The 22,194-nt window shown below is 41.1% G+C and overlaps 1 long non-coding RNA gene across 1 annotated transcript in view; it reads left to right on the top strand.

Annotated features, from left to right (window-relative positions):
- Positions 1-20,585, top strand: part of LOC112149965 — a 22,576-nt gene extending 1,991 nt beyond the window's left edge. The window contains exon 2 of the long non-coding RNA XR_002919866.2: positions 19,425-20,585. This is a non-coding gene — a long non-coding RNA (uncharacterized LOC112149965). The remainder of the gene's footprint in view (positions 1-19,424) is intronic.
- The last annotated feature ends 1,609 nt before the right edge of the window (positions 20,586-22,194 follow it).

Raw genomic sequence — 22,194 nt, 5'->3', positions numbered from 1 at the left:
AGATGTTGGCTAAAAACTGCATAAACATAAAGAAAAGACCACTGGGATCTCTTTAATAATAAATCAAAATATAGTTGGAGTGTAACTTTAAAGAAAAACATCACTAAGTGGGTGATATATGGCCTCCATCATGAGAAAAATACTACAAGAACATGTTAAAAACACAATTTTCATTGTAATGTTCTCTTTGATCAGTCCTTGGCTTAAACAGTAAAAAAACAACAACAAATATTACTTTAAAAATAGGAGTTATTGTGATTTCAAGCAATAACATGTCCAGGTCGTTATTGTAAATAAGAACTTGTTCTTAATAGCTTACCTGGTTAAATACAGGTTTAATAATAATAATGATGTTTTAAAATTTGAAAATGAGCTTAAGTCATCTTTTTTATGCATTGTTGTTTTTGTACTACACTATAGTACAGTAAAGTATAGTACAGTACTCACATGTGAGGTGGTGATAGCTAACAGGTGATAGCGTTACAGTCAAAAGAGTTATCAAAATTGGTCAAAAAAAGGAAATTCATCTCTCGTTACTTCAACTGACATCCATTCCACCTGAATGAACAGGTGAATTCATTCAGTTCAGTTTTATTTATATAACCTAATATCACAATGCAGTTGCAAAAAAAGGCTTCACACCGGTAATTGTGCAGAAATATAAAATCAGTCAAAAAGCATAAAGAATAGCTTGTAGCCAAACTAAACACAACATGATAGTTAAGCTAAACTGGGCATCCCTGCCTTAGACCTGATCCTTCATGGTAAGGAAAGGAGAGATCCTCTCCCAGGATAGACAGGTGATGTACCAGGACTGTTAACGAAGAATTTGTTACTCTAACTCTAGAACTACATGTTTGAATTGAGTAGCAGATGGGCTTCATCCAGATGGAATTGGGACAGCTTGTGAGGGGGGGGATGAGGACGAGCCAGAGGCGAGGTCCACGGTCAAGAACAGAAGAACAGACAATCCACCTGGAATCTCTCCCGCTACGAGGTGTGAGACGAGCCAGAGGCGAGGTCCACTGCCAAGAACAGGAGCACAGACGATCCAGCTTGAATCTGGAATCTCTCCCACTCTGAAGTGCCAGATGAGCCAGAGGTGAGACCCACTGCCAAGAACAGGAGCACAGACGAGCCACGTGGAATCTGGAATCTCTCCTGCTACGAGGTGCGAGTCGAGCCAGAGGCGAGGTCCACGGTCAAGAACAGGAGCACAGACGATCCAGCTGGAATCTGGAATCTCTCCCGCTCTGAAGTGCCAGATGAGCCAGAGGCGAGACCCACTGCCAAGAACAGGAGCACAGATGATCCACATGGAATCTGGAATCTCTCAAACTCTGAAGTGCCAGATAAGCCAGAGGCAAGGTCCACTGCCAAGAACAGGAGCACAGACGATCCACGTGGAATCTGGAATCTCTCCTGCTACGAGGTGTGAGACGAGCCAGAGGCGAGGTCCACGGTCAAGAACAGGAGCACAGACGATCCACGTGGAATCTGGAATCTCTCCCGCTCTGAAGTGCCAGACGAGCCAGAGGCGAGGTCCACTGCCAAGAATAGGAGCACAGACAAGCCACCTGGGATCTCTCCCTCAAAGAGGCGTGAGACGAGCCAGAGGCGAGGTCCATGGCCAATGCCACATTGAATGACACATGATTACCACCGTCTACCCCAAGTGACACACCCACCACACAAGTGTCAAGCAAGAAATCACTTGCAATCAACTAAACACATGCAGTTTCAGCACCTATGGATTCTAACATACTGTCAGTAGTTCTGTTCCATTAGGAACCAAAAATTGAACTGGGAAAGACTTATTTCCAACAGTTTTACAAACGTAGTTGAGTCTACCAGCTTATCTGAGATGACTAAAACTTAAAATCAAATAAGACAAATGCAAACAAGACACATATTCCCACACACACATGCACAAAAACACCAGAGCCTAGTTTCCACGAAGAGATGCTTCTGCGTTCTCCTCTCACATGAGCAAAGGTTTCCACTTGCTCATCTGAACAACCCAATCCTCCCAGAATTACAGGGAGATTAGAGCTGGCTTACGCTGCCTCTGAGAATCCCAGCTACAGAGATCTATCAGAAGAGACAGTGGGCTGCACCTGTTGCCCACCAGGCCCATTAATAGTGACAGTTCAGGCCATCTTTGTCAAAAATAAAATAAACGCCGACAAAATATTAAAATATTGAATGCTCAATCTTCTCTCCTCCATTAAGAAACAAAACCCTCAAATGCTTAACGTGTGAAAAATGTTTTGAATTTTATAACATTACTTCATCTTCTGGCAAAAGATGTCTCACAGACCATTTGAGTGTATGAATGGCCCTGGGAGGTTCTTTATTGTCTTTCCACACCCTTTACAACCAGCTGCGTGTGCAGTAACTCACTCCAACATAATTACCCTAAAACGCACACCATAAAAAAGGCAATTTCAAGAAAATAGTGTCTAGAAAAGTTCATAAAAATGGAAGTTATTTACATAAATAACCGTGCAAAATGACTGTTAATGCTGTGGTAATGGAAGCGAGGAGGGAGTGTGCACTTTTGTGTTAACTGCTTCTCCCAAAGGTGCAGCTGACTTGCAGGTGCAACGTGGAAAGCCTCGCGGATGTCGTCGTGTGGACATAAAATATTGCTGGGACTGCTTTGGTCTGTTGCCAACCGAAGGAGCAGTTTATGCACATTTATGTGTTAAAGTGTATTTACTGTTACTCAAGAGCGGCGGCGTGACTCACCGAACTGCCACAGAGCAGGAGAGAAAAACTGACAGCATTACTGGGCAAGGGATTATTTGATCGCACAATAACACGATTAAATGATCACAAGAACAATAGATTAACTATGATTTGTTTTCTGATAACTGGCCACACCTCTAATCTGTTTCACATGAGGAGATTCTTTTTTTCAATGTGGAAAACAGCAACAAGTGAGTCATGCCCTGGATTGTGCAAACATGTAATGGTTTAAGATCAATGAATCACTCATTTTCACAGCTTCCCATCCAGACAAGCATTGTTATTTTGATAGAGAGATATAAAACATTACTGCATGCTAAAACTTTTTGCAGCACCAAGTTGTAAGCTATTTTTGTAGGTGAAACAATGCAATTCCTTGCATTGACACAATTGTGAGAATTTTGCTCAGGATGAGTGTTTTAGAACAAACTAAATTTTGATATGAACCAGGACACAAGTGCTGTTCTTGCAATACTGCAATTGGGCAACACACAAGATGTGACAAATTGCTTTGTTCGTCGAGAAACAAACAGGACAGGTAACACTAAAAAATAACTCACTGTTGCTAGGTTACAGGCAAACAAACAGGGCAGAGTTAAGATGTTGATGGGTGTAAATCAGCCTCAGGGGACAAGTCACTGAGGCAGCGAGCAAGTTTCACAAGTGATGTACAGCCAAGTATCAACCAGCGTGAAATACCAGCAGCTAATTGTTTATCTGTTTCCCTTCGTTCCTTCCACGCTTCTAATCCTCATATCAGTTGATCTTTGTCGCTTTATTCCTTTGAATCAAAAGCTTTGGGATCTTTCTGTTTCTACGTTGGTCCTGGATTACTTGTTGGGCCTGTTTTTGCAACACGTTCTCATCCCCGAGTCTTCACTTATTCACGTTTGGTTAAGGACCCTTCGCGTCACTTTTTGATGTTTAGGTGTCTCCCATTTGTCATTTTTAAACGTATTGGCTGTTCCCATTAAATGATGGGTCACCAACATCCGAGCCGCAAACTAGAACCGGTCCAGTACTGCGATGCGTAGCGCACCGGTACCAGGTCGCGGTACCAAAGGGGCACCAGTACCGGGTTAGCATACTTGTACTTGGTTAGGGTAGCGGTTCTGGACGCGTCCCGAGGACCTGAGGGTTCCCAACCCTTGATTTTATGTTCCTATTAAATTTTGGGTCCCCAAACCTCCGGGCTGTGAACCAGAATCCAGAACCGGCCCAGTACCACAACACATAGTGCATTGGTACCCAAACCTGGTACCGGTACCCTAACCCGACACCGGACCAGCAGGGTGCCGGACCCGTTCCAGTACCAGATGCCATACAGGGCGTGGTACTCTGTACTGAGTTAAGGTTAGGATACCAGTACTGGGTTAGGGTAGCGGGAATGGACACGTCCTGAGGACTGGTGCGCATACGGTACTGCATCTGGTACCATGTCCCATGGGCTCTGGACCCTTGATTTTACATTTCCATTAAATCTTGTTCACAACCTCCGGACCACGAAACAAAATCCAAAACCAGTCCAGTACCCAGTGCGTAGCGCACTACTACGCAAACCTGGTACTGGTACCTGAACCCTAACCCAACACCAGCCCAGATGCGATACTGGACCTGAACTGGTACTAGACGTAGAAGAGGGCGCCGCACTGGTGGCAAACCAGTACCAGGTTAAGGTTAGGATACCGGTACTGGGTTCGGGTAGCTGTACTGGACACGTCCCAAGGACCAGTGCGCATCCGGTACCATGTCCGGAGGGATCCGGACTCCTGATTTTACATTTCCATTAAATCTCGGGTACCCAACCTCCGGACCGCGAAGCAGAATCCAGAACCAGTCAAGCACCCAATGTGTAGCGCCCTGGTACCCGAAACCCTAACCCAACACCGGACCAGATGCGGTGCCGGACCCGAACTGGTACTGGGCGCAAACCGGATGCAGTATCGGATGCGGTACCTGACACGAACCAGAACTGGGTTAAGGTTGGGGTACCAGTACTGGACGTGCCCCGAGGACCAGTGCGCATCCAGTACCCCATGTGTCGAAAATCAAGCTCCGGGGGCCGGATCTGGCCCTCCGGCTAATTCCGTCCTCCCTCCAGATCATTTTATCTTATTATTATTAATGACCCAATGTTATGTTGCACTTATGTCTAACTTGTATAACATTGACAAAAATACATTTTTTGGAGAGTAAAATATTGAAAGTTATTTAAGGTTTAAGTTGATTTATTCTGGAATAATATTCCTTACTTTTTTTATTCATAGTTATGTTAAAAAGTTACGTTTTAAAAACTCTGTTTTAGTGAGTTCAATAAGTGCTGCAGCTGAACTTTACTGGTTACAGAAAAGCTAAATTATATGGAATGTACAATGAAGACATTTCCCAGTATCACTGAATTGGTGATACTTGTTCTTTGGTTTCGATGCCTTTCCGCTCGACTGGGTTGACTGGGGACATTCCTCAAATGTGCATAGCACACGTAAACATACCTGCACACACCCTTGTCATGCTCTTCATTCATACTCAAAGCAACAAAAAAAAGTTTCTTTTTTGACATGCTAAATCTGAGGGATATGCAAGAAAAGTCCATGAAAGCCTCGCGGCACGGTTTTGCTGCTTGTTTTTCACCACCTTTGATTCAACTGGTTGTGACAGCTGCACACTTTGAAGCAAGCGCACACTGGTTTTTGTAGTTTAGCGCTGCTTTTCTGTTCACTATTTCTTCTCAAGTTCCATTTTCTTTAATGAATCAGTGAGCAAAACTCCAACATACAAGGAAGCTACCCCAACTTGTATGATGTACGCTGAAATTTGAGAACAGGAGAATCACATAAATGTTTAAGGAAGAGTCGGATTACAAAAGAAAGGATCGCTCCATTAAACTTCAAAATATACTCTTGAAAAGCACACACTATTTATAGACGGAACAGAAAGAGATTTTATCGAAACTGGTTTGAATACAACTATTAGTATTTTTGTTTGCGCCTAAATGCTTTCTCCATTTGCAAAGCTCGCTGCAGGTTTTGGGTCACCTGACCTTCTATGGGGGGTACATGTCGGCAAGCCCAGCTGTTGGCGAGATCACTCTGCACCGACGGCGTGGAGCCGTGCTGTGCACTGAGCTAATGGGCTGCGCGTTACTTCATCGCACTTCTAAGTGTCGCTCTGTTTAAGAGAAGCCGGAATGACCGCAGAGGCACTAATAAAGTCATTCAGAGGAGAATGAGAGCCTCCTTGGGGATTTCAGACACATTGTTGAGAAGTCTTTCCTGGAAACCCAGGTGTGGCCTTAAAATGGAGCCGTCCACCGAGGTGATCTGTCACACTCCGATTTATGGATTTGTCATCTCTATTTTAAAGTTAGAACCCATTTTTCATTAACTTCAAGTATATCATGTTTTATATGAACTGGATTAAAAAAAACAATTGATCTTTTCTTGATAAAATCCTGGGAGAAACAGGGCATAAAAATGAAATATGAACATCAAATGTGACTAATATTGCAGCACAAAGGATTTTTTTGTCTTAGATAGCAGCAGTTTGAGTCATTCCTTGTTGAGGATATACGTGTGAATTGACATGAAGTCCTTCTGTCTGCATTTTATCTTTACAAATGCCTCCGAGGCATTCAAGGTCCATAAATTTTACGGCAATTAGATGACTTGCTGACAAAAGTTTGTGCGTGGAGGTGAAGCTGCATACGATCGTATGGCTGTCAGCACATATGACTGAATGTGAACTGTGGAGCGTAAATCAATCCAAGCGCAGAAACAGATATATAATGATAAAAAACTTCATATTTACTCACAAAAACTCACATTTCGATTAATTGGATTAAAAGAAGAACAAGGAATAGTAGCGGTTGAATTTAATTAACTGTGCTTCGGTGATTTCCCGTTTTTCCAGGAGCTTGATCAAATTTTGTGAGATCATTTCATTGGCATCGATTCTCAGGACTGGACACGCTCCGCTCTTTTCTCGCCGGGTGAAAAGAGGGTTCTTCATTTTTACAAGAGGGGGGGCAGTTTTTTTCCACTACTCAAAGTCATTTTACCATCCTGCTTCCATGCCAACTTTCCTCATAAATTCACAATTTCAGCTCCTTACCTATCAATACATGTCAGTCATTTTTACGTCTAATGAAAACTGACAAGTGGAGCAAAGATAGAGGGGAATTTATGAGCTGTTGTTGGGGGAATGATGCATGACACTCAAAAAAGGAAAAAAAAAGTTTTTCTTTTTTCTTTAAATCCCGTCTCCGTAATAAGACGGCTGCACACGTCTTCCTTGACAGCACTAGAGGACTCACATGCATGGACAGTACAATACACCCTCCTGTGTTGGAGGAAAGAAATTTAATCCCTGCTCAAACAATAAGCATTTAGGTTGTACAAATGTTGAGATTACCTACAACCTTCCACCAGCAGAGCACCCATTATTATAGGATAATGGAGAGTAGAGGAAAGTTTCAAGTTTGCAGACAGATTGACACATACAGAAACTGTCGTGTGTATATACTGTAGGAGAGTTAGGACAGCTCAGGAATGTACTGTATGATCGGCTCTCAGTTCCTTTAAACTATAAAAAAATAGATTATTTTATTTTAGTCACTGTGATTTTAATGATGATTTAAAATTTGAAAATTTTTATGCACTATTGTTTTGGCACTACAGTGCTTATGTAAGTAAATTTAGTTGAGTGTTTAAACTTAATAAAATTACTATTTAATTTCTCAAAAAAAAACTACAAAAGTAGCCATTTGTTTTCCTTATATATTATCAAAATGTCTCAGTATTCAAATAATTGAACTGTACAACAGGCCTCGTATGCTAGCGCCCTGGAGGTCATGTTTATGGATTTTACATGTTCTACCCACTCATATGAGGGTTGTATCTGTTTTACCCAACAATCCAAAAGCTTGGAAACCGTCCATGTGTGTCTTTGTGTATCGTTGTGTGTCTCAGAGATAGCTGGTTTTAGCTTCAGCAAGCTCCAAGAAACAGGAAAAACTATTGTAAGGATGAGATATTGGAAATGTTCATGCATTCATTTGTATTCTCTCGTCATCCTTTGCAGGGTCACGAGGATGCTGGAGCCTATCCCAACCAGTGAAGGCAGATTGACAGTTTGCCTGTCTGTTGTAGGACCGCTAGTGGAGCTGGTTAGGTTAATATTTCAGACAAATTGTGCATTTTGTTGTGCAGGCACCAAATTTGACATGAATGTACTTTAGGATGTCTCTCTTTCAAAAAAGCCACAAAAACTAAACCAAAAAAGGCAGCAATTTGTAAAAATGGCAGCAATACACTCAACTGTTACAAAACTATTCAATGTCTATATGCCCCAGTTTCAACCTTGAAGGTGCGTTCACGTCGGACGGGATTCATGAATTGAGGCGATCTTATGTCCCGCGGTGTGATTTGAGTGACGGGCGCTGCCTGAAGGTCTGGCAGCAGCTCCATTTGAGCGACGAGGCGCGAATCAAGCTAAAAACACTAAATAAAAAAATAAAAAAATATATTTTATCCCCCCTTGGGTTGACAGTCAGCCTTCAAGCTCAGCCAGAGACACAGAAACACAGTGGAAGCGACTGTCATACAGTCACAGCCCCCTGTACCAGGAAAATCTTTAAATAATAATAATCATAACCCAAACATGGAGACAAGATTACTGATGTTAAAGATGTTGCGGCGTCAAGCTCAGGCAGACGGCGAGCTGCAAATTTGTCGCACGAATCCCGTTCAGAGCGAATGCCCCATGAGGCTGTCCGTGCACAAAATGCAGTCTTTAGACTTGAGGGGTACCTACAGTACACTATTATAGGAATATTATATTTTTATTAGATGTATATTTCGGGTTGCACGGTGGAGCAGTGGTTAGCGCTCTCGCCTCACAGCGAGAAGGCCCCGGTTCGATTCCCGGCTGGGACCTTTCTGTGTGGAGTTTGCATGTTCTCCCCATGCATGCGTGGGTTTTCACCGGGGACTCCGGCTTCCTCCCACCGTCCAAAAACATGCTTCATAGGTTAATTGGTGACTCTAAATTGCCCCTAGGTGTGCATGTGAGAGTGACTGAGTGTGTGATTGCGGCCCTGCGACGGACTGGCGACCTGTCCAGGGTGTACCCCGCCTTCGCCCTTCAGTAGCCGGGATAGGCTCCGGCACCCCCGCGACCCCGAAAGGGACAAAGCGGTCAGGAAAATGGATGGATGGATGTATATTTCAAAATCTTGGATTTTCTTCTGGCTGACGTGTTCTTCTGACAGAGGGGATCCTGAGGTGCATCCATGAAATATTTTGAACCACAAAATGCTCGATTGTTTCTGATAATCGGCTCCACCACACACAAAGACAGACAACCAAACACATAAGTAAGGCTAAATGCAGTCACTGATAAACCCATGAAAAAGGTTTCGGATGGAAATAGCTGGAAATTTAATTGAAAATAAAATTAATACAAAATTAAATTACTATTCAAATCAATCTTTATTTATATAGCACTTGTCATATATACGAATGACACAAAGTGCTTTACAACAAAAGTAAAACAGTATAAATAACATAAAAACTAATATAAACAACTTTGGTGTAGAATACAAATATTTTTCTTTTTAATTAAATCCTATAAGTTGATAATAAGTTAATAATCCACTGTGATAGATGAAACCTTTTTCCACCGTTTTGTTAAAAATCTAAGCATAAATAACAAAATGTAATTAATTGAAGTAGATAACAAATACTACGAGGTTTTTTGATATGTTTTGCATTTTTCTTAAAAACCAAAGAACCACAATGGAGGGAAGAAGAGGTTCATGCGGCTCCAGGTTGCAGAGCCCCGACTTAGCCCATATTATGCTACTTCCGCCAGTGTGCTTCATAATTAGTATGCTTTTTCCCTATCTTCTCAAACGCACGTACTTCTTTCTTTTTTGTAAAAAAAACCCAAAGATTTTAGATTGATGCCAGATAATTAACAAACACATTAGCAAATAGATTTGTAGGTTCAAGTAGTTTTAGAGAAATAGGCTGTAGCTGCTCCTTTCTGAAGGAGCTGGTGTCATTATTGAGTAACTCATCATCCATGAATTTAGAAACTAAAGTAACCAACTCATTTATGACTAAAGTCTTCCAATCATACATAGCGAAAATTCTTGAATGTCAATACAGCAATAAATATTTTTTTTAGTTTTGTTTTGTGTTAAATGTTCATAAGACACATTCTGTTCAGTTCTTAAATTCATCAATTATTCCAGGAACTCTTTAAGGGTTGGCATGTGTGCTCTTGTAGAGAACAATGTTAAAAATTTAAATAACGTGAAAAAAATAAATAAATAAAATCTGCACGTGCAAGACACACGAAACATGTGAAGTGAAAGTTTGTGCAAAACTAAAACTAATGTGAAAACACATAATAAAAAAAGACATAATCGAGCTAAAACTTTTTTTAAAACCCTACGGATGTATTCCCCTCTGTGGCAGCACTCACGTTAAAAGTACTGCTGAGCTCAGGAAGGATATGTTTTCATTTTCTGCCTCAGGGCAAAGGGTTAGAAAGACAGGAAGCAAGAAAGCACCTATTCATAACTGTTAAAAACCTAAGTCCTTCCTCTGGGCTTTAGCTGCTGATAGACTTACACCCATTGACTGATAAGGAGGAGGGCATCTTTCAGCATGCTTTCTCCTGCAGACAAACATACAATTCACAAAATAATATATTTATATATATAAAAAAATCCAACAGTTGTCTATCTGTTTCTCAAGTAACAAAGGTGAGCCTGTCAACAACTCAAGGAGTAAAAGAATGTCATCAACTGTGGGGGGGAAAAGGTTGCATCTTTCAGGCCATAAAATGCGCCAGAAAAAGTGCTGAAGAGGTTTTTACTGTCTCTGCATGGTGCCAAAGAGAAGGACAGATTGAAGGAAGGAAAGAACGCTGGCAGGCAGCCGCTTTGCTTGGCACACGTCCAGTTTGAATGATGTCATGGTGGGTTAAGTGGTTCAAAAGTGGTTCAGCAGGCTTCTGGAGTCGAAAAAAGAGAGCCTTTGTGGTTGTTTTTTTTTTTTTTTTGGAGGGGGTGACTTCACAACAGGTGAAACACAAAAATCACTGTTTTTCTTTTGACCCTCTCATCAAACCGATGTGTCTAATCGGTAATAACATGCTGCTTTCTCAAACAGAATCTGATCCGAAATTCTAAATGTGTTCGGCAAACCGTTTTCAACTGCCATGCCCTTTACTGCCACAAAGGGGCATTGTGTCAATTAAACCCGGGTGCGCCTCCGAAAATATCGAGCACTAATCTTAGCCGAGCCGTAAATCATCGGCCCAATCGTTCAGTTTATCATCTGTTCAGTAAACACATCTGCACATTAAAAATGATGCACGCAAGCATTTATTATCCGTAAGTGCATGCAGATCCTGGGAAAATAATACCTTTTCCAAAGTGACAGATTTAAAAGGAATTACAAGAGGAAGACGTTTCGACTTGTGTTGTCACCCTTGTAATTTTATCCTAAAGTTACGACCATTGGATAATGCATCCGGCTCCATCATGAGAGCCGGTACACTCTGTTTCAAACAGGGAACATTTACGCCAGAACCTGAATTGCATGCCATGCATCAAATGAGTCACATTGTGAAAAGTGAACTGTTTATACAGGAGCAAATAACACACTCCCTGATTACAGAGTGCAGCCACACCAGGAAACTCAGGATCAACATGTTATTTCATTTATGATATTTTTTTTTAAACGTGGGATGTGATTGTGGATAGAATTGTTGCAAAGGTTTAAACACGGAGATAAATGTTTATTGGAAAATAAAAGCACAGATGATGATTTTTTTACATATAGATGATGAAAAATCCCAGTTAAACTGTGAACAAACAAAATGCAGAAAATGGAAACGAAAGTAAATGTTAAAAAAATAAATTTTTATATGAACACAAGCCTCAATGTTTGTTTACAGCCCATCTTCATGCTTCTGACTTGATGATTTTTTTTATTTTTATGAGAAGCAAACTTTGTGATGTGAGTTCTCCTCTCAAACTAGTTTTTGTATTACCTTATTTTTTGCACTACAGGATGCACCGGATCATTGCACACCATCACTGAAGGGTCCATTTCCAAACTTTTTTCAAATAAGGGGCACTAAACTACAAGGCACCACAGTCAAAAGTGAGACAAAAGAGAAGTCAGTCAGACTTCATAAACTGCGTTCTTTTTAGAAACTTGCTACACATTAGCCATGTACCAGCATAACATATTCACAACACAACTCTCAACCTTGTTTGCAGCACATACAAAAACAGACTGATACAGCTAAAACAAACATTGTGTGGCTACGCTAACTCCCAACTGTGTTAGCTATGTTAAAGAAAATATGTAAAAAAACACAGTCCAACACTGCCTCGAATCAGGAAACTGTTGCTGCACATTAGCATACTCCTGCTACATGTTAGCATACTGTTGCTACGTGGTAGCATACTGTCACTACATGTTAGCATACTGTTACTACACGTTAGCATACTTAGCTACATGTTAGCATACTGTTGCTACACATTAGCATATTGCTACATGGTAGCATACTGTTACTACATGTTAGCATACTTAGCTACACATTAGCATGCTGTTGCTACACACTAGATACTATTGCTACACATTAGCATACTGTGTCTACATGTTAGCATACTGTTGCTACCTTTAGCATACTGTTGCTACATCTTAGCATACTGTTGCTACATGTTAGTATATTATTGCTACACATTAAAAATACTGTTGCTACATCTTAGCATACTGTTGGCCAGTGTTGGGACTAACGCCGTTTAAGTATAACGGCGTTACTAACGGCGTTATAAATCAAGTAATTTAGTAATCTAACTAATTACTTTCATCCTCGCTGTAACGCCGTTATAGTTACTTCGTGTAAATCGCGGCGCGTTACTTCAAAGTTTGATGATCTTGCTGGAGCTGGGCGCTTCGCACCCGAAAGTTGCTTGTGTAACGCCCCATTTACACGGGACGCGAAAGCAGAGAGAACAGAGAGACAGAGAGCAGCTCATCTTAGCAGAAACGGGGTAATATTTATAAAACACACACAACACAGACAGACACGAGCGCACACAGATCAACGCAGTGAGCAGACTCCGGAGCGAGTGGGCGGGGCTGCGGGATTTTGGGAGAGAAAAAAGAGATGCAGAGAGCTGCTCCTCTTAGCAGAAATATGGGTTAATAATTGTAGTTTATTAATTTACCCACACACAGACACCTGCGAGCGCGTGCGCACAAACACACACAAAACAGAGATGCACACGCGCGCACACAGATCAATACAGTGGGCCGACAGAGCGGGTGGGCGGGGTTTTGAGAGAGCAGTTTTTCTTAGCAGGAACATGGGTTAATGTCTTTAGGCTATGAAAATGATCAACCAGCTGTGGTGTGATATAAATAAAGACAGCAGAGATTTTGTTACTTGACATTTATTTATAATTGTTTATTGTTTTGCACTTTCAGTTTTTTAAGCCATTTTGTTTAATTATAGTTGTAGGTAAGATACTTGAAGTATGTTAATAGTTGAAACGTTTACCTTTTTTGTGTGAAGTTACATTTTTTATATACCACTTGTTGCAGTGTTTTGTGTGATAATTCTGACAAATAAATATTGAAAATTCTTTCCCTAAACCCTCTCTCAGGTGTATCCTAAACTTAGACAATATGACTCCATTGGAAAACTATACCAGTATACTATTGTCAGTTATCATCTATTATTGAATGTAAATTATTTTTTTTATTTGTAACGCAGGAAAAAATACAAAATATTACCATATTTAAAGATAAATTTAAAACGAGTTACTTTGCCAAGTAACTAATTACTTTGAAGATGCAGTAATTGAGTTACTAACTCCATTACTTTTTGGGAGAATTAACTAGTAACTATAACTAATTACTTTTTTGAAGTGAGATGCCCAACACTGCTGTTGGCACATGTTAGTATAATATTGATACACATTAGCATATTGTTGATACACATTAGCACACTATTGCTGCATGTTAGTATATTGTTGCTACATCGTAGTATACTGTTGCTACCTGTTAGTATATTTTTGCTACACATTAGCATACTGTTACTACAAGTTAGCATATTGTTGCTTCACATTAGCACACTGTTGTTACTTTTGTGTTCACATGTCCCTACGCAAGTTTCTATGATCTTTTTCGGCCTCTATGAACAAAATGTGTAGCCACTAAATGTTGTTGATCACCTTATCCCATTAGGGGTTGACACAGTGAAACAGCTTCCACTGCTTCACATTGGTTATTTGGCAGATAGTTTTTATGACAGATGCTCTCCCTGATACCGCCCTGTATTTGCAAGGCACATGGCGAAGCCAGTTAGTGTCAAGGGTCTTGCCCAGGGACCCACACTGGATTATGCACAATGCACACCCTGGGTTATTAAACCCAGGTTTCTTGCGTGGCAGCCCTTTGACAAGCCTACTGAGCCGTGCATCCACTGAATGTGCATTAAAAATTAAATTGGGTTAAACTTTTACCAATCAGGGATTCAAAAGTGACAAATGGATGGCGACTTCTTTAATTCATGAAAGTACCAACTGTTTGAAAATTGATCATGCAGCAGAAATTAGTATTTGCAACACCAACTCTTCATTTATCGAAAAATTGTAAAATTTTTGTATCACTGACATTTTGCACCAAGCCTCTTCCAAATGTAGGTGGCGGATATTGAGTAGCAACACCAAATGCTAAATGTACGTTTAAGACTGCTGAAAATCCGTTTCTGAACCCGCGTCACATGTGAACCGGTGTGAACGTAGCATAATAGTACGGAAAAATACAATAATATTTTTACAGATCCGGTAACTTTGCTAACTTGAGCTCCTTGTGACATCAAGACATTCCCGGTTTATGTGCAACCCAACAGTCGGTGTTACCAGGAAACTCTTAAAATAATGACACACTATTTTAAATAAGAAACAGAAAGAGGTGTCAACAGCCAGGTGCTGTACTCCAACCTTACGTACTGGTTGTAGTTTTTACAGTGTTTAAAGCCACTGATGTTAATGGTTGTTGGGGGAAACATTATCCCAGAGTCCTGCGGGTGAATTGAGCTCAGAGTCCAGGAGTCTGCCAGTACACATGCAGCTAACCCGGTTTAATATCCAAATAACATTACGACACCCTCAATCAGCCGGTTGGCTGTCGGTGGCCACACGAGAGGACACAGCCACATTCACAGAGAATGGTTTCATTTATGAAGCGGGTTGTTAAAGTTGCGTTTTGGGGTGGGTGGTGCTGCAAAGCACTAAAAATGAGTGAGCAGGGGGACGTATCAGCGCTTCAGCAGCATTAACTTGGTTCTTTAATCTGTCCTGAGTTCTGTTTACTTTTCATTTATGCTAAAGTAATGAGCTTTAGCGGATTAGAGCTGAACATATAATGGTCTACAGTGGCGACTGTAGTAGTGCAGAAAAAATGCAATCAATGGAGTTTTGGTGGCTTTATTAGAAAAAAATAGAAAAGATTAACTTTAAAAAACATAAAATGAGTGCCGTTTCCTTGGCTAAAGTAAAAGTATATTTGCATTTTTTTCTCATAACTGGGAGCATTTGCAGTTTCTCCTCCAACGAATCCAATTGGTTACTTTAACATGCAAATCTCAGACTCATTTTTCTTTCTCCAACAATAACAGAGACACTAAATACGTTCCCTGCATGTGTGCACTCTAATAGGCAGCACAGAGGTTGCAGTCTTAAAACCCTTGGCAAAACATTTTTAATACCGACTCAAGTTCTTCTCCCTCTTTTTTGCACGATTGAGACGAGAAACGGACGTTTTTCTGTACTTTTGTACTGAAGCGTTACAATGATATTGGAAGATTTGGCCGCATCAAATGACACAGTAATAACATTTTATGAGATTGTTAAAACAGAAACAGGAAGACAGCAGGCAGTGCAATGTGTCAAATACAGACACCCATAAGAAGCTGCTTCCTTTTCATGCTAAAAGCAGACTGACTGATTGCTGTTTTCTGATTAAGGTTGTGTCTGAATTCCTTAACTACTCACTACTGTATAATCCAAATGCCTTTTTGTAGTACTGTCTGAATTAACAAAATCCAGTGCTCTAGAAATTACCCAGAAGTCTCTGCATCAATTCTCACTTTTTATTTTTCACAATTATGTTTAAAAATTAGGGTTTTAAAGCAGTGGCATTCTGCAAGGGTTTTGAACTATTTTATCATTTACTAAGACTTTGATAGGCTAATTTGTAGTTTAGCTAATATTTCAGTTACATGCTAGCTGTTTTGGCTAATTAAGTTTTTGGTAAATGCATTGAGGACATTAATGACTGGATGTGTCACAACTTACTTCAATTAAACAAAAACAAAACGGAGGTTATTGTCTTTGGGGCTAAAGAAAAAAGGTTAGACGTCACTACAGAGCTTCAATCTATTCAACTAAAAACTACCAACCAGGCCAGAAACTTGGGTGTAGTGATAGACACAGACCTAAATTTGATAAACACATTAAGGCAGTCACTAAATCAGCCTATTATCATCTCAAAAATATCTCAAGGATTAAAGATCTGATGTCTAAGCAGGACCTGGAGAAACTAGTGCATGCTTTCATCTTTAGTCGACTTGATTACTGTAACAGTGTTTTTACAGGACTACCAAAAAAATCCATCAGGAAACTGCAGCTTATTCAGAACTCTGCTGCTCGGGTTCTCACAAGGACCAAGAAAGTAGACCACATCAGTCCAGTTCTGAGGTCTTTACACTGGTTACCTGTCTGTCAGAGGATAGACTTTAAAGTTCTGTTACTGGTTTATAAAGCTTTGAATGGTTTAGCACCAAAATACATGACTGACCTCCTGACCCAGTATGTACCAGCCAGACCTCTCCGGTCATCAGGATCCGGTCTTTTATCAGTTCCTAGAGTCAGAACTAAACATGGAGAAGCTGCATTCAGCTTCTATGCACCACAGATCTGGAACAGACTTCCAGAAAACCTTAGATCAGCTGAAACACTCAGTGTATTTAAATCCAGGTTAAAGACTCACCTGTTCTCAGCTGCATTTGATTAATATGTATTCAAAAGTTTACGTCCGCACTTTTTATCTATGCTTGTTTTAAATTAAAATCTTTTTACTTTCTTTTAATTTTGTTTTAATGATCACATTTTCACTATTTCTTTTGATTGTTTCTTTTAATGTTTTAAGTAAAGCACTTTGAATCGTCTCTGTACATGAAATGTGCTATACAGATAAACCTGCCTTACAGCATTCACACTAATATTACTGCACGTAATGCTACATATCTAGGTTATAATTATGTTAAAAGTTACAGTTTTAAAGTAAAAAAAAAAAAATGTTTTAGAATGTTCAACTTTTGGGCTGCACGGTGGCGCAGTGGTTAGCGCTCTTGCCTCACAGTGAGAAGGCCCCGGTTCGACTCCCGGCTGGGACCTTTCTGTGTGGAGATTGCATGTTCTCCCCGTGCATGCGTGGGTTTTCACCGGGGACTCCGGCTTCCTCCCACCGTCCAAAAACATGCTTCATAGGTTAATTGGTGACTCTAAATTGCCCCTAGGTGTGAATGTGAGAGTGAATGTGTGTGTGATTGTGGCCCTGAGACAGACTGGCGACCCCCGCAACCCCGGAAGGGACGAAGCAGTCAAGAAAATGAATGAATGAATGTTCAACTTTGAGTTCTATATCTCTCGCCTGTGGTGCCATGTTACGCCAGTTGACATTTAACAGGTAGTAATTACTTTTTTTTTTAAGTAAAACCTTTTTAAAGTTATAAAACAGATGTTATGTATTTCCGAGCTCCTCGCTAACACCGGTGACTGTTGATGATGTCACTGAGTGGGAGTGTCGTCCAGATTTGAAGATTTGTGTATGTATATATATATATTTTTTTTATCAAATAGGGACATACGAGTATATACTGTTTATACTTAATTTGCAACACCTTTCCCTAGAGGAGTTTTTTACAGAAATCATAGATGAACAATTAAAAAAAAATACCAGCGAAATAAAATAAATAGATAACTTAAAGATGACTAGACAAAGCATCATTTACATGCTTTAAGCGAGCACAGGATATTTATGCAATCTGAGCGCTCTGCTGAAGCTCCATGGTCCAGATTTAGTTTGTTTTTTAAATGTGGACAGTTGTGTTAAAGATTGTATATTAATAGCTTAATTAATAGCTTAAAGAGTAACCAAACCAAACAGGACACTTGGAGGCCGACTCCACCTTCGGTCTGGATTTGAAAAATGGGAAAAAAGGGGCGGGGTTAGGGGAGGCGGGCTGAGCGGTGGAGGTGTGGTCTGAATATGTGATTGGCAGTGAGTTTAGCTTGAGGTAACTAAAGTTTTTTTTTTTTTTTAATTATTGTCTCGATGAAAATAAAAATAAAAAATAATCGTAAAGTTCAGGGGGCTCAAGCAGGCTGCCTCCCCATCCAGCAGCCCTCTGTCTGTTGGTCTGTAGCCAGCTTACCAAGGGCCGGTTTAGTGAGCAAGCTCCGCCTCTCTCTGCGTCAGCATCATAGAGGGATATCTGCCGTTTTCAGCGTCGCGGCGTGAGCTCCATTGCTCTCTGCATTAGGTCTGCCACTCTCGGCATCGCATGGAGTGCAAACGATCACGTAGTAAGCTTCAATTATCAAGCGTTCAAAGATGGGCGGGGCTTTTATACTGAAGCTGCAGAGCACGATAACATGAAACTTCTTGGACTTACACCTGTTGATCACAAAATCTTCAACCTGTAGGGAGCAGCACAAAGACGTTTTAGACTAGAATTTTAGAAATGAAGCAAGTTTATTTTAAATTGTAAAAAGAACCAACAGACAGCACTTTTAAAGCCCCATTGATAGAGGTCAACAGACATAAAAAGTTGATTTAGTGTTTGGTTACCGTTTAATAACTCTATTTTCAGGTCTAAATGTAGGGGTAGGGGAAGAATTCAGGTTTGACCTTGTTGTCAACATTGCTCAATGTTTACATGTTTTTCTTTTTTACCTGCCTTAGAACAACAGATGTAATTGTGCTAATGTTGTTATGCTTTATTAAGCTAAAACATTCATGAATATGTCCAACACTATAAAAAGTGAAATGTTGGATCAATAAACAAAAGTCTAAGTTGAGTAAAGCACCAACTCAAAAAATTAAATTTGATCCAAACTAATAATTTTAAATGTATTGTATTGATCCAATTTGAGCCAACAATTCACTTTTTTTCAGTCTAATTAAATTAAATTAGGTTTACATAAAAAAATATTATCACAGGACAAATTTGAGACATAACTTTGCTGAAATTAAACCATTTTTTTAATGACCTAAAAAAGTGTTTGATTTTAATTAAGCACGACTTGAACAATAGCAAATACACTTCAGCAAACACAGTAAAGTTTTTTTTTTTGCCTTTAAAGAGAGGATCAATTGCCTATTAAGCCTTTCTGCTTCACTGTCATTTAGCAATTACATGTGTGTTGAGGGGAAATAGGATGGTAATCCTTGTGCAGGAGATGAAAGGCCGGCTCTGCATCAGTAGAGTTGAAACCCGGGACTGTATGAGCCGCGGTGGTCTCTCTCTGCCTCATTCCCTCCCCTTTTTTTTACACTCTCTCTTTTTCTCAACAGTGTTTGCCAGAAATGGATACCCCTGTTGACCTCTCCCCTCCACCACCCAGTCAGGTCCGCGTGGAAGCCCTTTCTGTGGACCGTCAGCAAGTAGCCGGTCCTTGTGCTGAGCTCTTGTGATCTAACAGCTATAAAATGTCAAATAAAACTTATGGATAGCAATTGCCAGAGAGCAGAAGCCCATGGATCACAATGGATCATTGTTATGGAATGGATGATGTCATAAATGTGCTGGGATCCTCCTCATATTCTCCTTTATTTTAGGGAGAAAATCCCTTCTTTTGGTTTATTTCAATGTGTCGTTGGTCTGATGATCTCGAAAAAACATCACAAACGTGTAGAAGCTTTAAAAAAATTTGCATCTGCTGCTCATTTACTGTTGAAATCCAGAGCAACAAAAGTCAAATGTTTTCATGCTCTTTGTTGACACAAGTTTTATAAATGAATGACACCTGAAGCCTCAAAGTAAAGATAAAATATGACTCCGCACAAATCCTCCGTTTAAGAACTACTAAATAATTTTAAAGGTTCCCACACCAGCAGTGAATCATTGTGGTCTCGCTTTTTTTTTTTTTTTGCAAGCTAAGTAATAATTTGATTTGTTGTTCTGATATGACTATGTGTGCGTAATAAGTCACTCACAGAATCTTTGGAAGGTAGTAATTAAGTCGATCAGTCATAAATCTCACCTGTAAAATTCATGTTAAAAGCATCCTGCAGCAGAGGCTAAAAGGCTTCAGCTTTTTTCTCCTCTGAGTCATAAATCATGTTTTGAAGTGTTCTGCGGTTTTCAATGCTTTCTGTTGAAATGTTAAAAGTAGGAAAGTATTTACGCAGCTTTAATCTGAACAAAGAGGCTTTTCACTGCGTGCACACATATCGGCAGGTTCACTGCAAATGAACCAAAACAGTTTGGCCAAGGATATTTTACGAGAACAATGAAGGAGAACTAAAAGTTTATGAAACTAAAACTTTAAGTTTTCAGTATCAGGTTCACAGCTTGTACAGGTTTAAAGGCTTGACAGTTTTTTGCAGTTGTTTGGTGCCATCTAGTGGCACAAATTGCAGACTGCAACAAACTAAAAGATGGCACTTGACATCGTTGGCCGTAAGCGGATGTTATGCGACATAAGTGTCTAGAATTGTAAGAAAAAAAAAAAACTTGTATAAATATTAAAACAGAAAGAAACACAACTGTTTTGCTCCATTCAGACTGGATGCGATTTTCACATCAAATTTAAGTCTGCCGCCTCTCTTTTGACTCTTGAGTCTCTCCCAATTCAGGCTTTCCATACAGCTCAGCGGGATCTGTGCCTGGATGATGCTCATTTTGAATGTTACTTCCGCCTGTCTGTGGCCCAGTTTGGACATTAACGTGAGGGGGCTAAATAAAAATAAAACTGGGGGATATTTTTAATTTTGTCTTGATAAAAATAAGAAAAGGATCATAAGCCCATGAAGCTGGAGAGCTGTGATTGCTTCCCACAGCGGCTCTTCCAGCCCCCGGCGGGCCAGCAGGTAAGCATGCCGGCTCTGCCGGACCCTGCGCGGCGACGCATGCTAGCTCTAGCGAACCCTGTGGGTCGATGAATGCTAGCTCTGCGCAGCGACATGTGTGCTCTGTCAGACCCTGTGCGGCGACGCATGCTAGCTCTGCCGGACCCAGCGTAGCAACGCATGCTAGCTCTGCCGGACCCAGCGTAGCAACGCATGCAAGCTCTGCCGGACCCTGTGTAGCAACGCATGCTAGCTCCGCCGGATCATACGTGGCGACGCATGCACGCTTTGCCAGACCCTACGCTGCAACGCATTCTAGCTCTGCTGGAACCTTTGCAAGGACGCATGCTAGTTCTGCCTGACCCTGCGCGGCGACACAAGCTAGCTCTGCTGGACCCTGCGTAGCAACGCATACTAGCTCTGTCGGACCCTGTGGAAAGACGCATGCTAGCTCTGCACGGCAACACATGCTAGCACTGCGCGGCGATGCATGCTAGCTCTGCGTGGCGACGCATGCTAGCTCTGCCGGACCCTGCGCGGCAACGAATGCTAGCTTTGCTGGACCCTGCACGGCGACACCAGCTAGCTCTGCTGGACCGTGTGGGGCGATGCATGCTAGCTCTGCGCGGCGATGCATGCTAGCTCTGCGTGGCGATGCATCCTAGCTCTGCGCGGCGACGCAATCAAACTCTGCCGGACCCTTCTATGCTGTCCACCAGGCGGCTGGCTACCTTAGCGGGCGCAATTGCTTCAGCTCCATGGGCTCTGTGACAGGCTGGAGACCGGTCCAGGGGGTTTAACCAGGACAGTCTCAAGCAACCAAGCAGCCACAGCTGGTCAAGAATATGGATGGAATTTCCTTGCATGGAGAGGCCATATTGAATTTATTTATCTACCCTTTGATTGAGTCACTGTAAACGTCACGTGCCCAAAGCTGAGGTCCTGATTGGACGATGCGTCAGACGCCACAATTACGCCGCAAGACCTCAGATCACATTGAAAGACTTAACATTTAAAATCAACAACACTGCCATGAAAATTGCGTCCGGTGTGAATGCATCATTAGAGTCGGGATTTAAAATTAGGGTATAGTATTTTCAAGGGATCACCATTGGGCTCACCTCAGGGTCGTCAAGGAGAATACGCATTTTCACTGATACGAACAAGTGGTTTGGCAGAGGTTTTTATGTCCTGACAACCATGTATTTTAGCCAGGCTGGGGACTGGCACAGGGACTTGGGTCCCTTTGTTAGCGTAACGCAGGGATAAGCAA

Source organism: Oryzias melastigma, linkage group LG13 (assembly GCF_002922805.2).
Source record: "Oryzias melastigma strain HK-1 linkage group LG13, ASM292280v2, whole genome shotgun sequence".
Taxonomy (NCBI): domain Eukaryota; kingdom Metazoa; phylum Chordata; class Actinopteri; order Beloniformes; family Adrianichthyidae; genus Oryzias; species Oryzias melastigma.
Note: the sequence above shows the minus strand (reverse complement) of the source record. Positions and strands in the feature narration are given on the sequence as shown.